Source organism: Pan troglodytes, chromosome 2, assembly GCF_028858775.2.
Source record: "Pan troglodytes isolate AG18354 chromosome 2, NHGRI_mPanTro3-v2.0_pri, whole genome shotgun sequence".
In the NCBI taxonomy this organism is placed as follows: domain Eukaryota; kingdom Metazoa; phylum Chordata; class Mammalia; order Primates; family Hominidae; genus Pan; species Pan troglodytes.
In genome coordinates, this window is record NC_086015.1 from 85,320,504 (window position 1) to 85,333,179 (window position 12,676).

A 12,676-nucleotide genomic window follows, 5' to 3' on the forward strand; every position below is an offset into this window, starting at 1 on the left:
ACGGAGGCAAATCTTTGCTATTATGCTCCCAGAGAATGAACTCCCCCAAAGCATAGATGAGTATAATAGCTGATAAAACCTTGAAAAATGCAAGGTTAAAATTGTGTTTATCTGCACCACGCCATCTGTATCCACTAACTGCTTGAACAGGAAGGATTTGTTCCTTAAACATTATTAGTTTTGCTAAAAATTGTCCTTGTTTTTTTGCTACCCTGAGGAAATAAATGGCATTGTGAAAATGAAACCACACTTATTATAACCTAACCTATGGACCACTTTTTCAAAAGCAATTTGGTCATTTGACATTGTATTCCTCCCGGTGAGAATAAATGGAAATATGCATGGTTTTTTTTCCCTTTTCAAGTTTAACTTGCCCTTTATGTGAGTTTTCCTTTCACATTCTTTTTTGTCAAGTTATTGAACACCTAACTGGTTTATATTATTATCTCCCTAAACATCTCATAAACTTATCTCTCAAAGTTAATATTGTACTACTTTGTTAATCTATTGTGTTAGAAGTCAAGAAGGTGTTTTCCCTTGGGAGATATTGAATAGAGGACAGTTGAGGGGACTTCTAGGTGTTGGTAATATTCTACTTTTTGGTGATGAGAGAGACACTCCTGGTCCCAGGAATTGCTGTGGCTCCAGGTGACAGGTTATCGACTGCAAGATACTGGAGTGGGGCCATCCAGGACCAATTGGCCCAAGCTGACTCGGAAACTGCTTACAGATATGTGAGCTAATCATCTGGACCAGTTTATACTAGAAAATCTACTCTTTAGAATCATGAGGTATGAACAAGCCAGTTCAACAGTGAGCTCCTGAGCAGACTGCCCACTGATAAAGTCCAGTGGTAGACAGAAATAATTAGGCTTCTTACCCTAGTCTTAGTCAGTGGTTTGGGCTGCTCCAAAAAGAATGTGACCTCAACTAAAAAGCATGGGAACTGAAGGAATTAATCACTAGATATAAGAAATTAATCAGACTCCTCCCAGCTAAACAAGAAACATTTTCCTGAGAGGGAATCTAAGCTGTGCCTCTCTAAATCAGATTAAAAGTACATAACTGGAGTCAGAGGGTAGAGAGAAACGGATTGTTGTAGTTATGCCTCCTGATTTGTTCCCACCTATCTGCATCCACCTTTTGGGTAGTATCCTCCCCACTGGCTCTGGGCTTTGACCTGTGCCATTTGATCTATAAGAAAATAGTAAATTCATAACAAGATAAGGCTTGAAAAAGCCATGCTCATTGGAACTTACTTTCTTGCTACTCCAAAACCCTGATAACACGGATAATCCCAAGGTAGTCTGCTAAACTCGCTACCCAACAGCCGAGTACCACTGTGGACTAACTACCCAGCAGCCTAGTACCACTGCTGCCCTAGCGCAAAGCTAGCTAAATGCCAGACACTAGATTAAGATCACCTGGAGATGGTCAACACCTCCTCACCCCTCATCCATCCATTCCCCTTCACCCCTGCTGATCTGCCAACTGATTACAGACACAGGAGCAAGCAATTGGGGTGATTTGCTATGTAGTCATAGCTAACTGACTTGGTAAGGAAAACTCTCAACTACACTTTGGGGATATAACAAATAAGATTTAAATAAATTAAATATCAGGTTAGAGATTATAATAATATAATTATATATGATTACATATAATACCATATGATACGCTATATCATTATAATTAAGAAATAATATCTATAATGTAGAATATGTAATAATGCAATATATTAAAAGTTTTGAAGGTAATCCATGCTAATATTAACAAATAGAAATTCTACAAAGTATTTACTTGTGAGCAGTGGGTATGAAAAGGGACTACAATGTAAGACACTTATTCTTTATTTTATTCACTTTTGTGCAATTGAACATTTGCTTTCTTGAACCATATTTATAATAGATTTACAGGCAAAAAGAGAATACAATTATCTTCATTTATTTAAATGCAAGGAATACATTAAACATTTGGTTGGAGGATAAGTTAAATAATTTTTAGATGGGTAAGTTAAATAATTTTACTATGTAATTTAAAATATTATTTTATTTTGGAATGAACAGATATCTCTCTATGGGATAGAACATAAAATCTGCATTAGATTTTACATTTTTATTGATATAAACAAACTGCAAATATTTAAAATGTATTTCATGTGTTAAGACACATGGATATATCCGTGAAACTCTGATCAAAATCACGAGAATCAACATTTCAATTAACCTAAAAAGTTTCTTTTTGTCCGCTTGCAATCAATCTCATTCTCTCCACACCACCTTAGGCAATAACTGACCTGCTTTCTGTAACTATAGTTCTCATTTATACTATTTCATATAAATGAAATCATAGAGATTGTACACATTTTCATTCATTGTTATTATTTTGAAATTTAGCCATGTTGTATAAATCAATATCTTTATTAAGTAGTATTTCATTATATGTGTACCTAAGAATTTTCTTATTCATTCATCTATTTACGGACTCTTGAGGCTTTCCAGCATCTGGTCATTGCTACTAAGGCTATTATAAACATTTGTTTACAAGTCTTTATGTGAACATATTATTTGATATCGATAAAGAAGTGCTCATTAATGATCAAAGAACAAAGATTACAAACCGATAGAATGGATCTTAGTTTTTTAGGGACACAGAAAGTAAGCGGTTTTTGTTTGAGCATATGAAATCAGGAGAGGTGGGCTGAGATTAGCTGTAATACGAATTTTTGCTGCAATGAAATTAGGTCTTAAACAACTCAGTATCTTAGTGGAATATAACTAGTTGTATTTTACTCATAAAAAATTGATGCGACTAGCAGATTCATGGCAGTTGTTCAATTGCTATCTCCTGTACTTACTACACTTATCTCCAGATTGCAGGTCACGTTCAGTTTGGCTTTATATTCATACTTAAAGCAGCAGCTTTCTAGAGCAACTTTTCTCGTAATGGAGGCCAAAATTCCAAGAGGTCAAGAGTATCCATGCAAGCACATGATTTGCAGGTATTGGGTTGCACTAGGTGTATATTATATTCATTCACTGTCCATTGTCCTAAGGAACACAAGGAGCCAAATCCAACTTGCGTGGGTCACATGGCAAGAGTGCCATGGAATAATGCTGTTAGCTGAAGTGGTAAAGATAATCTATTACAGGAGTTTGTATAGATTGGGGTCATGGTTGCAGAAGGTCAGGATTGCTATGACAACTTTTAAAATAAGACAACAATGAAATTTACTGCATCAATTTAATCTTCCTTTCATGAAAGTTTTCTTTGTAGTGTGCAATGCTGTTTGACAGCATTATACCCACAGTGGAAGTTTTTTTCCAAAATTGAAACCAATCCTCTCAAACCTTTCCCTTGCTTAATAAACTAAGTTTATATAATATTCTAAATCCTTTATCATTTCAACAATGTTCATAGTATCTTCACCAGGAGTAGATCCTATCTCAAAAAAACCATGTTCTTTCCTCCTCCATAAGTAGCTAGTCCTCATTCATCAAAGTTTTATCATGAGGTTATAGCAATTCAGTCACATCTTTAGGCTTCATTTCTAATTACAGTTCTCTTGCTATTTCCACTACATCTGCAGTTACTTCCCCCAATAAAGTCTTGAACCCCCCAAAGTCATCCATGAGAGTTGAAATAAACTTCTTCCAAACTCCTGTTGTTGATGTTTTGTTTTTTTCTCCCATGAATCACAAATGTTCTTAATGACATCTGGGATGGTAAATCCTTTCCAGAAGGTTTTTAATTTATTTTGCACAGATACATCAGAGGATTTCTATCTATGGCAGCTATGACCTTATGAAATGTACTTCTTAATAAGACTTGAAAATAAAAATGACTCCTTGATCTATGGGCTGCAGAATGGATGTTGCGATAGCAAGCATAAATATAACATTAATCTCTTGGCACGTCTTCATCAGAGCTCTTGGGTGAACAGATGCATTGTCAATGTAGTATTTTGAAAGGAATTTTTTTTCCTGAGCATTAAGTCTCAAAATATGGCTAAAATATTCAGTAAACCATGGTGTAAAAGTATGTGCTGACATCTAGGTTTTGTTTTTTTTCATTGATAGAGCACAAGCAGAATGGATTTATGGCATAATTGTCAGGGGCCCCAAGATTTTCAGATTGGTAATGAGCATTGGCTTTAACTTAAAGTCACCAGCTATATTAGCCCCTGACAAGAGAATCATACAGATTATCTTTTGAAGCTGTGAAGCCAGGCACTGACTTCTCCTCTCCAGCTATAAAAGTCCTAGATGGCATCTTTTCCCCACATGATCATATATAATATTTATTAGTTATTTAGTGTAGTCACGTTCAATTATCTTAGCTCTACCTTTTAGCTAACCTGCTACAGCTTCTACAGAATCACTTGCTGCTTTACTTTGTACCTTAATGTTATGAAGATAACTTCGTTCCTTAAATCTCATGAACCAACATCTGTTAGTTTCCAACCTTTATTCTTCAGCTTCTTTACCTCTCAGTGTTCATAGAATTGAAGAGAGTTAGGGCTTTGCTCTGGGTTAGGCTTGGCTTAAGGGAATGTTGTGACTGGTTTGATCTTCCATCCAGATTACTGAAAACTTATCCATATCAGCAATAAGTCTGATTAGCATTCTTATTATTTGTGTTCATAGGAGTAACACTTTTAAATATTTTTAAGAATTTTTTCTTTGCATTTACAACTTGATTAACTGCTTGGCACAAGGGGCCTAGCTTTTAGCTTGTCTTGGCTTTCAACATCTCAACATGCCATCCTCACTAAGCTTAATCTTTTCTAGTTTTTAATTTAAGGTGACAGCCGTGCTAAACGTCCTTTCATTTGACTACTTAGAGGCCATTGTCAGCTTATTAACTGGCCTAATTTCAATATTCTTATGTCTCAGAGAATAGGTAGGCCTGAAGAGAAAATAGGAGATGAGGAAAAGCCAGTTGGTGAAACAGTCAGAACACATACAACATTTATTGACAAAGATTGCAGTCTAAGATGGGTGTGGTTTGTGGTGTCCAAACCAATTACAATATTAACAACAGAGATCACTGAACATGGATTACCATAACAGATATGATAATAATGAAAAAGTTTGATATCTTATAATAATTATCAAAATAAGACAAAATGATAAGAAGTGAGAACAAGCTGTTAGAAAAATGGCATCCAGAGACTTGCTCAATGCAGAGTTGCAACACACCTTCAATTTGTATAAAACGCTATATCTGTGAAGCCCAATAAAGCAAATCACAAGAAAATGAGGTATACTTGTGTAGGGAAAAAGCCCGTTGCGTGGCAAGAGTGACACCATTTTGAAGCAAAACCACCATGTTGACCCCTGCATACCAAGGTGTTCTGCAGCTATCTTAAAGAATTGGAAACACAACTAACCCCTCAAAAAGGTGCCTATCTAACCTCCCAGTGGTCACGAGTTTCAGAAAGAAAGTCTGAGACATGACCAGCTGCACATATTTTATTCTAAAACTGTGTTGTATACAGGATACTTTCTGGAGGACAAGTGTGAGGAGCTAGTGTCTTGCAGCTGCCACAGCTATTGCTTCTGTTTATAAAGTCCCTATTAAATATTTTCTTTCTAAAAAACCAGATTTTTCAGCCTCTTCTGTGGGGCTCTCAGCTCTCCTGGCTTTTGGTGTTAGGTTTGTGTGTACCTGCTCAATGTGAAACAACTTGCCATTGTTTTTCCTTTTTCTTCTTCTGTTGAATTTTCTGTATGCTTTTGCTCCTTCCAGAAGATCAGTGAAGTGGCTGTGTGTGTATATCTAGTAAACACATACTGTTTTCACTTGCTTCCTCAAGCTCTAGCTCTCGGTAGATCACTAGAGATAGTGACATAGTAGAAAGACACTCCAGCTGGAGTCACCTCGCAATGACTGGATTGGGTTCCCCACTCCCCGTGGGCAGGTAAGGCCTCAGAGAGCAATGAGGAGAGTATTAAAGACCAATGAGACTATAAAGACCTGCAAAACAAGAAATTGGTCCAAATCCTTCATTTTCTTCCTATTCAGCACAATTCTCTATTTTCAACTTTGCTGAAGGCCTCATCAGTTTGAGTAATGAGCCTAAAAACTAACACAAGATTAATTACTGTAACCCAAGTGTGTTTTAGGCTAGAAGCAGATTTAGATGGATTAAGCACCAATTTTATCACAGGTGACGTAGAGGAGGACAAAATGAGTAGAAAGCAATGTACATAAAGGAAAACTAACATGGGTAACATTTCTTGGTAATTTTTAAAAGTTTTTAATTATTAACACTTAAAATATATATCATTATTTAACAATAAAAAGACTAGGCTTGAAAAAGTCATGTGACCACCAAGTTTATTAAATGGAAGTTTCAGGACTCAAATCCAATTTTACCACTTCACCACCAGAGAATGAAGTGTCTTGTGATTCACCCACTTACCTATGTTGATCAGATTCTAAATGAGCAATAAGAAAACATTTGAAATGAATTAGAGAGAAACTGGGTTTTTTGTATACAAGCTTTGCATAACAAGATTCAATAAATATAAATATTTTATAGAATTCACAGAGCAAGTGTTTATGAAATTTTAAAAATTATGTAAATTGCTGAAAATCATTTGGAAGATATCATATTATTCTTAATACAATTATATGGACAAATGTTCTTTTATAAATCATGTTGCATTCCTATGATTACAGTTGTATGTTCTGATTTGTATAGTTACTTATTCTTCTCTGTATCTGTTTAGCTCTACGCATCTTTCCCTCCTTTCCCCTACCCAAATTGAAAGAAAATTTTTCAAAGTTCACAGTTTTGTCTCATTGATTGTTGCACACCACAGCATGATGCCTAATATGAACTGTTAAATTCTGAATTAATGCTCTAACAAGTTAAATAAACCAGAGCCATGAAATACAGTACTTGGGAAGCTCTCAGGTTAGAATGTTTCATTTGCTCTACAGGTTGCTTTTCTCAACACTAGGCAAAGGGTTTTGTTCAAAGTTAAAGTAGCCATAATATAATTGCTTGTTAGAATAAATACATTTACCACTTACTCTTTATGCCAAGAACTTAGAAACTCAATTGTCAAAATAATATTGCTAGTAAAATGGCCAGTAATGACATTTTTGTCATGTTCAAGAACAGTTTTTATTTCTCTGTTGAGTTTATCTATTGCAAATACATATAACATAATTTTTCATGGTATAATTCAAAACCTTTCCTTATTTTTTTAAAAAGAAACAGTTATATAGTGCTTACTATGTGCAGGCAATATTCTGAATATACTTATGAATGTTAAATTATTTTCATACCTGTGTAGGATAAAGGTGAAGAAGCAGAAGTATGCAAGGAGAGCCTAGAGACTGCAAAGTAAATATGACATCTGTGAAAAGAGAGAGGAAAGGAAGAATAGTTGGACAGAAAGAGTTGCAGATTGAAGTACAGTTCTAAGAAAGATTCAGTGAGGCAAATAGGGAGTCCATGAGCCAAAGTTGTCAGTAAGTGAAGTCCTGAATATTGCAGGGATGGCAGGGCACTAGACCTTTCATCATGGTAAGTCATTAGCTGGAAGCATTCCAGTACAAGCATAGTTCATTACAAATGCAGTGATACGTTCAGAAGGTGACGGCTAGAGATATCATCATGTCTGCTGTTCCTTACAGGAAGTTTTAATAAAAGAAATCTGAGGCCTGGAATTCCATGTCTACCATTCCTCACAGCAAACCTGTAAGTTATTTTTTTACTATAATTCCATTTTACATACGAGAAAATGGAGAATTAGAGATTAAATAAATTGCCCGAGACCATATCTTATTGTTCAATCAAGCTAAATAAATTTTCTTTGTTTGTGGAGTGATTGTTTTCTATGTTTTTTGACAAAATCTCACAAATCTACATGTGATTTGTTAATTAAGTAACTAATGATAAAATTATCAGGTAATTCTACCATTCTAGGTGTAAATGTTTAGAGAATATTCAGCTTCCATGCGATATGTTTTTAGACTTCCTCTCAGTAGAAATTGCACTAAGCAACAAGGAATTGGGGAAGTACAAAGTTAGTGATATCATTAGAAGCTGTATGAAATAGCAAATAAAAATCCTAAAGAAACTCAGAGAAATTAAAATTTACTTCCTTTTTTATTGATTTTTCATCTTCCCTTTTATATCAAGGTAATATTGGCAATTCATTAGGTAAAGGAAGAGCTCATATGCTTGAGAACTTCCTTTATATTAAGGGTGAAAGTTTCCCCTTGTTCCTAAAATAAATATATTGAGTTTTCTCTCCAGGTCAATATTCTGTGATGTATATGTTCATTTTTATTGTTTTCAAATTATACTTCCTCAAACTGTGTGACTACTCTTCACCACCGGAAAACACAGTGACCAAGATGCAATGCACACGGCAAACTATCAGACAGGGCTCTCATCTCCTATCAAACATTTGTCTTAATTCTCTAGGTCTTTGGTTTCTCATCTATACATAAGGAAAGCTAACCTCTACCCAAAATGAAAAAAAAATCATCATTAAAGTCACCCTAGAAGCTATTTTTAAAAAATCAGGTGTCTCAGCCCAAATGTAAAGAACCAGAATATATAGGCTATTATGAGCCTGGGGAATTTTCTAAAACTGTACAATGATGAACCAGGTTTAGGTATCACTGAACTATATAACCTGTAGTTATTACATTCTTTTTAAAAATCTCTCTACTTACCTAATGTGAATATTTTAAAATTCCTTTGCATGCAAAATCAATTGAATTTGTACATCCAATTAAATTTTTTATGAGTTTTTGCCTTATACTATGTGAGTAAGAAGAGCACTAAAATATACTATAACTATCATATTTGATTTTTAGCCAAATATTATATAAAATATAATATTCTAAGGTATCATGTAAATTGGAAACATAAACCATCTTTTATAAAGGCTAATAAAGCTTTTGTATAAAAATTTAAAATATGTTATCTTTAATGATATGTTAATCTATTACCAGTAGAAATACTTAACATTTATTAAAGATAAAATTTCACACAATGACTTGAGTGCAATAATTTTTCAAGTGGGAATTCTTTGTGCATTTGGAAATACAGCCCTCTACCACTATACACTTTAAAATTTCAATTGAATGATGTTTTTAATTTGTTTCTCTATTCTCATATATCATCAGTAGATTACCACTTCACGTTACAATTACTCACAGTGCTTATCTGTAAATGAAATTTGAAAACATGATGGGAACATAATGCACTGCCAGCATAAGCAGAAACACTGCTCCAACCACACCTTACGTCAACATGTTCATCCTTAATAATAGAAAAATGCACCTTCAAGGAAATAATTTGATTAAACCTTATCAGAACAACTAACATTTCCTATTTTAATGTAACATTTAAAACACTCCAAATCTTACAAGCTGATCTACATGGCAGTGAAGCACATCACGGCAACATTTTTCAACACACATAAACAAGACACCGGCTTCTGTGCTGTCTTTGTTTCTGTCTCCATGAAACGTTGCAGGTGTGATGAAATGAACATTCCTGAAGTGTTTTGTTGTTTTGAAACTCATACAATCACGAAAGTCTCTCAAGCAGTTGCATTAGATAGGTTAATTCAAGTATATTGAATAACTTGCATCTGCTTCCTGCTACTGCCATCACCAGCTCCCCAAATATGTATCCCCGGACGTTATTTTTATTCAAAGCTTATCACTCTCTTAGAGAACGGTCATCAGAAACACCTCTATGTGCTAATTATTTGATCGTATGCTCTATTTAATTCTGAAATCAGGGAGAAGTCTGGAATTAATTAAAGACTTTTAAAAAGACATGAAGTAACAAAAGTTATGTCATCATTCCAGGGATCATAAAGAAAAATATTTTTAGAAACACAATTGAATTATGCATTTATATAATTAAAAGAGTGACTCATGACATTTGGAAAAAATTAAGCAGTAGAGATATGTATACAAACACAAAAATTGTTAAGTTATCTTTACCACAGTCCAGTTCCATCTCTTGGGAGCGATCAATATTAACTGCTGAGTGTGCACTCTGCTACACTTTTCCTATGTCCTTTATGTATACATGCAGAGATTTTGAGGCTAATATGTTTATTTTCTCATAAATTACACATTGCCTCATAACCTGTTTTTTTCAGTTAGCTGGACATTTCAAAGGTAAAGAATCTTTTCAAAATGTATTTATAATTTTATTATAATCATATACTAATTTTAAATTTCAAATATATTACTTGCCTTATAATTCAAAGAAGCAGTATTCTGCCTAAGCCACACTTTGACTCACATTTCCCATAGGCAACCTGACTTTTAGCTCTTCCGGCATTCATTTATTCACCAAGTACTTATGGAATGCCAGGTGCTATTCTTAGTACATGGATATGAAACACGGCAAAGAATAAAACAGCTAGCTTTTCTGCTTTCAGAAACAAAGCATTCAAGGGAGGGAACTCTACCAAAAATGAAACAAAAAAGCTTCAACTAATTAATAAATTATATGTGAATGGTGATTAGGTGATGGAAAATGACAAGGAAGTATTTAGAGTTGTTATTTATTTTAGATATTTCTTCAAATATTTACTTCTGCATTAAAATGTTTTTACTACTATTTCTTGGTTTTCCAATACTGAACACTGTTTATTGTCTTCCGATTTTGCAAGATGACAAATGATCTAATTTACATTCCCTTCCCCTTTCTTACACACACACACACACACACATATATGTGTATATATATATATACACACACATGCACACATACAATTTTAGGTTAAAACAATATCTATGGTTCATCCTTATGATTACATAATATTATTCACAGAAAATTTTAAATATTTTTATGATTGTATTTCCTTTATTGAGCAACCTCTCTACTTTTGATATTTAAAATTACCTTATTTTTGCCGGGTGTGGTGGCTCCTGCCTGTAATCCTAGCACTTTGGAAGGCCAAGGCGGGCAGATTACTTGAGCTCAAGAGTTCAAGACTAGCCTGGGCAACACGATGAAATTCCGTCTCTACTAAAAATACAAAAAATTAGCCGGGCATGCAATGTGTGCCTGTAATCCCAGCTACTCAGGATGTCGAGGCAGGAGAATTGCTTGAACCCTGGAGGCGGAGGTTGCAGTGAGCCGAGATCCTGCCACTGCACTCCAGCCTGGGTGACAGAGCGAGACTCGGTCTCCAATAAATAAATAAATAAAATAATAAAATTACCTTATTTTTTCCCTCCCTCCCTCCCTCCCTTTCTTCCTTCCTTCCTTCCTTCTTTCCTTCCTTCCTTCCTTCTTTCCTTCCTTCCTCCTCCTCTTCCTCTCTTCTTCATTTAATCTTCCTAGGAATGTTTGCATGGGATATGTGTTACATAGGGCGTCATCAGGAAAACTGAAAGCAATCTAGATTCCAAGCATGCTAAAGCTGGAAGAGCAAAGTTCAAGGTAAAATCAGTTTGTGGCTTCCAGGAGAACTGAGGTGTAAGGAGTTTGTTGCTTAAATAACCAAAATGAGTGATTTGGAGCAATTAGCACAGAATCCACTGCAAACTTGGTTCTCTCTGTCCTCGCATCTGCCCACTGCTCCCGTAATAGTACATCAATGGCAGCATCTAACTGAAATTTTACTGGCAAGAGGGTCTAGAAAATCTCATTCACAGTTTTATCCCACAAGATGTATAGGAGAATGTGAAGCGAAAGGGATAATGTTAAATAACAGACAATGCAACAAATAAATATAAAAATCTGAGACTTTATGTAACTGTAAATTTATTTACCCAACAAATGATAAAAATTAACAGGGTAAGATTTATGTTGGAAAGATTTCTCTTTCTCACTTTTGCTGTTTTTTAGGATATTCTGTCAATCTCCTAGTTGTTGAAATTTAATAAGGGTAAACTTTGAGGTTGATGTTTTTATTTGTTTTGTTTATTTTAATTTACTGAGTTAGAAACAAATGAGTTTTGCAATCTGGAAATTCATGCTTTTCAGTTTTAATACATTTTCTTATGCAGTAGTCCCCTTTTGATGGTTTCAGTTTCCTGAGGTCAACTGAAGTCTGAAAATACTAACTGAAAAATTCCAAAAATAAATGATTTGTAAGTTTCAAATTTCCAATTCAGGATGTCAGTCATCCCTGGGCCAGTGTAGCCACACTGTATACATACCAAACTGTTAGTCACTTGCTTAGCTCTCTAGATTATCAGATCAACCATCACAGTATCTCAATGTTTATGTTCAAGAAGCCTTGATTTTACTTAATCATGACCCCAAAACGTGAGAGTAATGATGCTGACCATTCACATATGCCAAAGAGAAGGCTTAAAGTGCTTTCTTTAAGTGAAAAGATAAAAGTTCTTGACTAAAGGAAAAAAGATCATAGATTGTTAAGCGATGAAAAATAATCACTTAGTGAATATCTCTTAGATAATTAGTACCTGGCTTATATTCAAATAATCATAGGTTGTTAAGTGAAAAGAACAAATTTGTGAAATTATGAAGAAGGAAAAAAGAATTCATCCTAGGGTTACTGTCACACCTCAAACTGCAAAAGTTATGGCCACAGTGCATGGTTAAGTGTTTAGTTATGATGAAAAAGACATTAAATTTTTAGGTGAAAGACATAAATAGAAATGAGTTCTGTTTGACAGCAATTGTGTTCTGTAATGTTCATGG

At 34.6% G+C, this 12,676-nt stretch overlaps 1 long non-coding RNA gene across 1 annotated transcript in view; it reads left to right on the forward strand.

The window, feature by feature from the left end:
* LOC134809576 (uncharacterized) overlaps positions 1 to 12,676 on the forward strand; it is a 94,934-nt gene that overhangs the window by 39,572 nt on the left and 42,686 nt on the right. Inside the window, exon 2 of the long non-coding RNA XR_010155652.1 lies at positions 7,654 to 7,717. This is a non-coding gene — a long non-coding RNA (uncharacterized LOC134809576). The remainder of the gene's footprint in view (positions 1 to 7,653; positions 7,718 to 12,676) is intronic.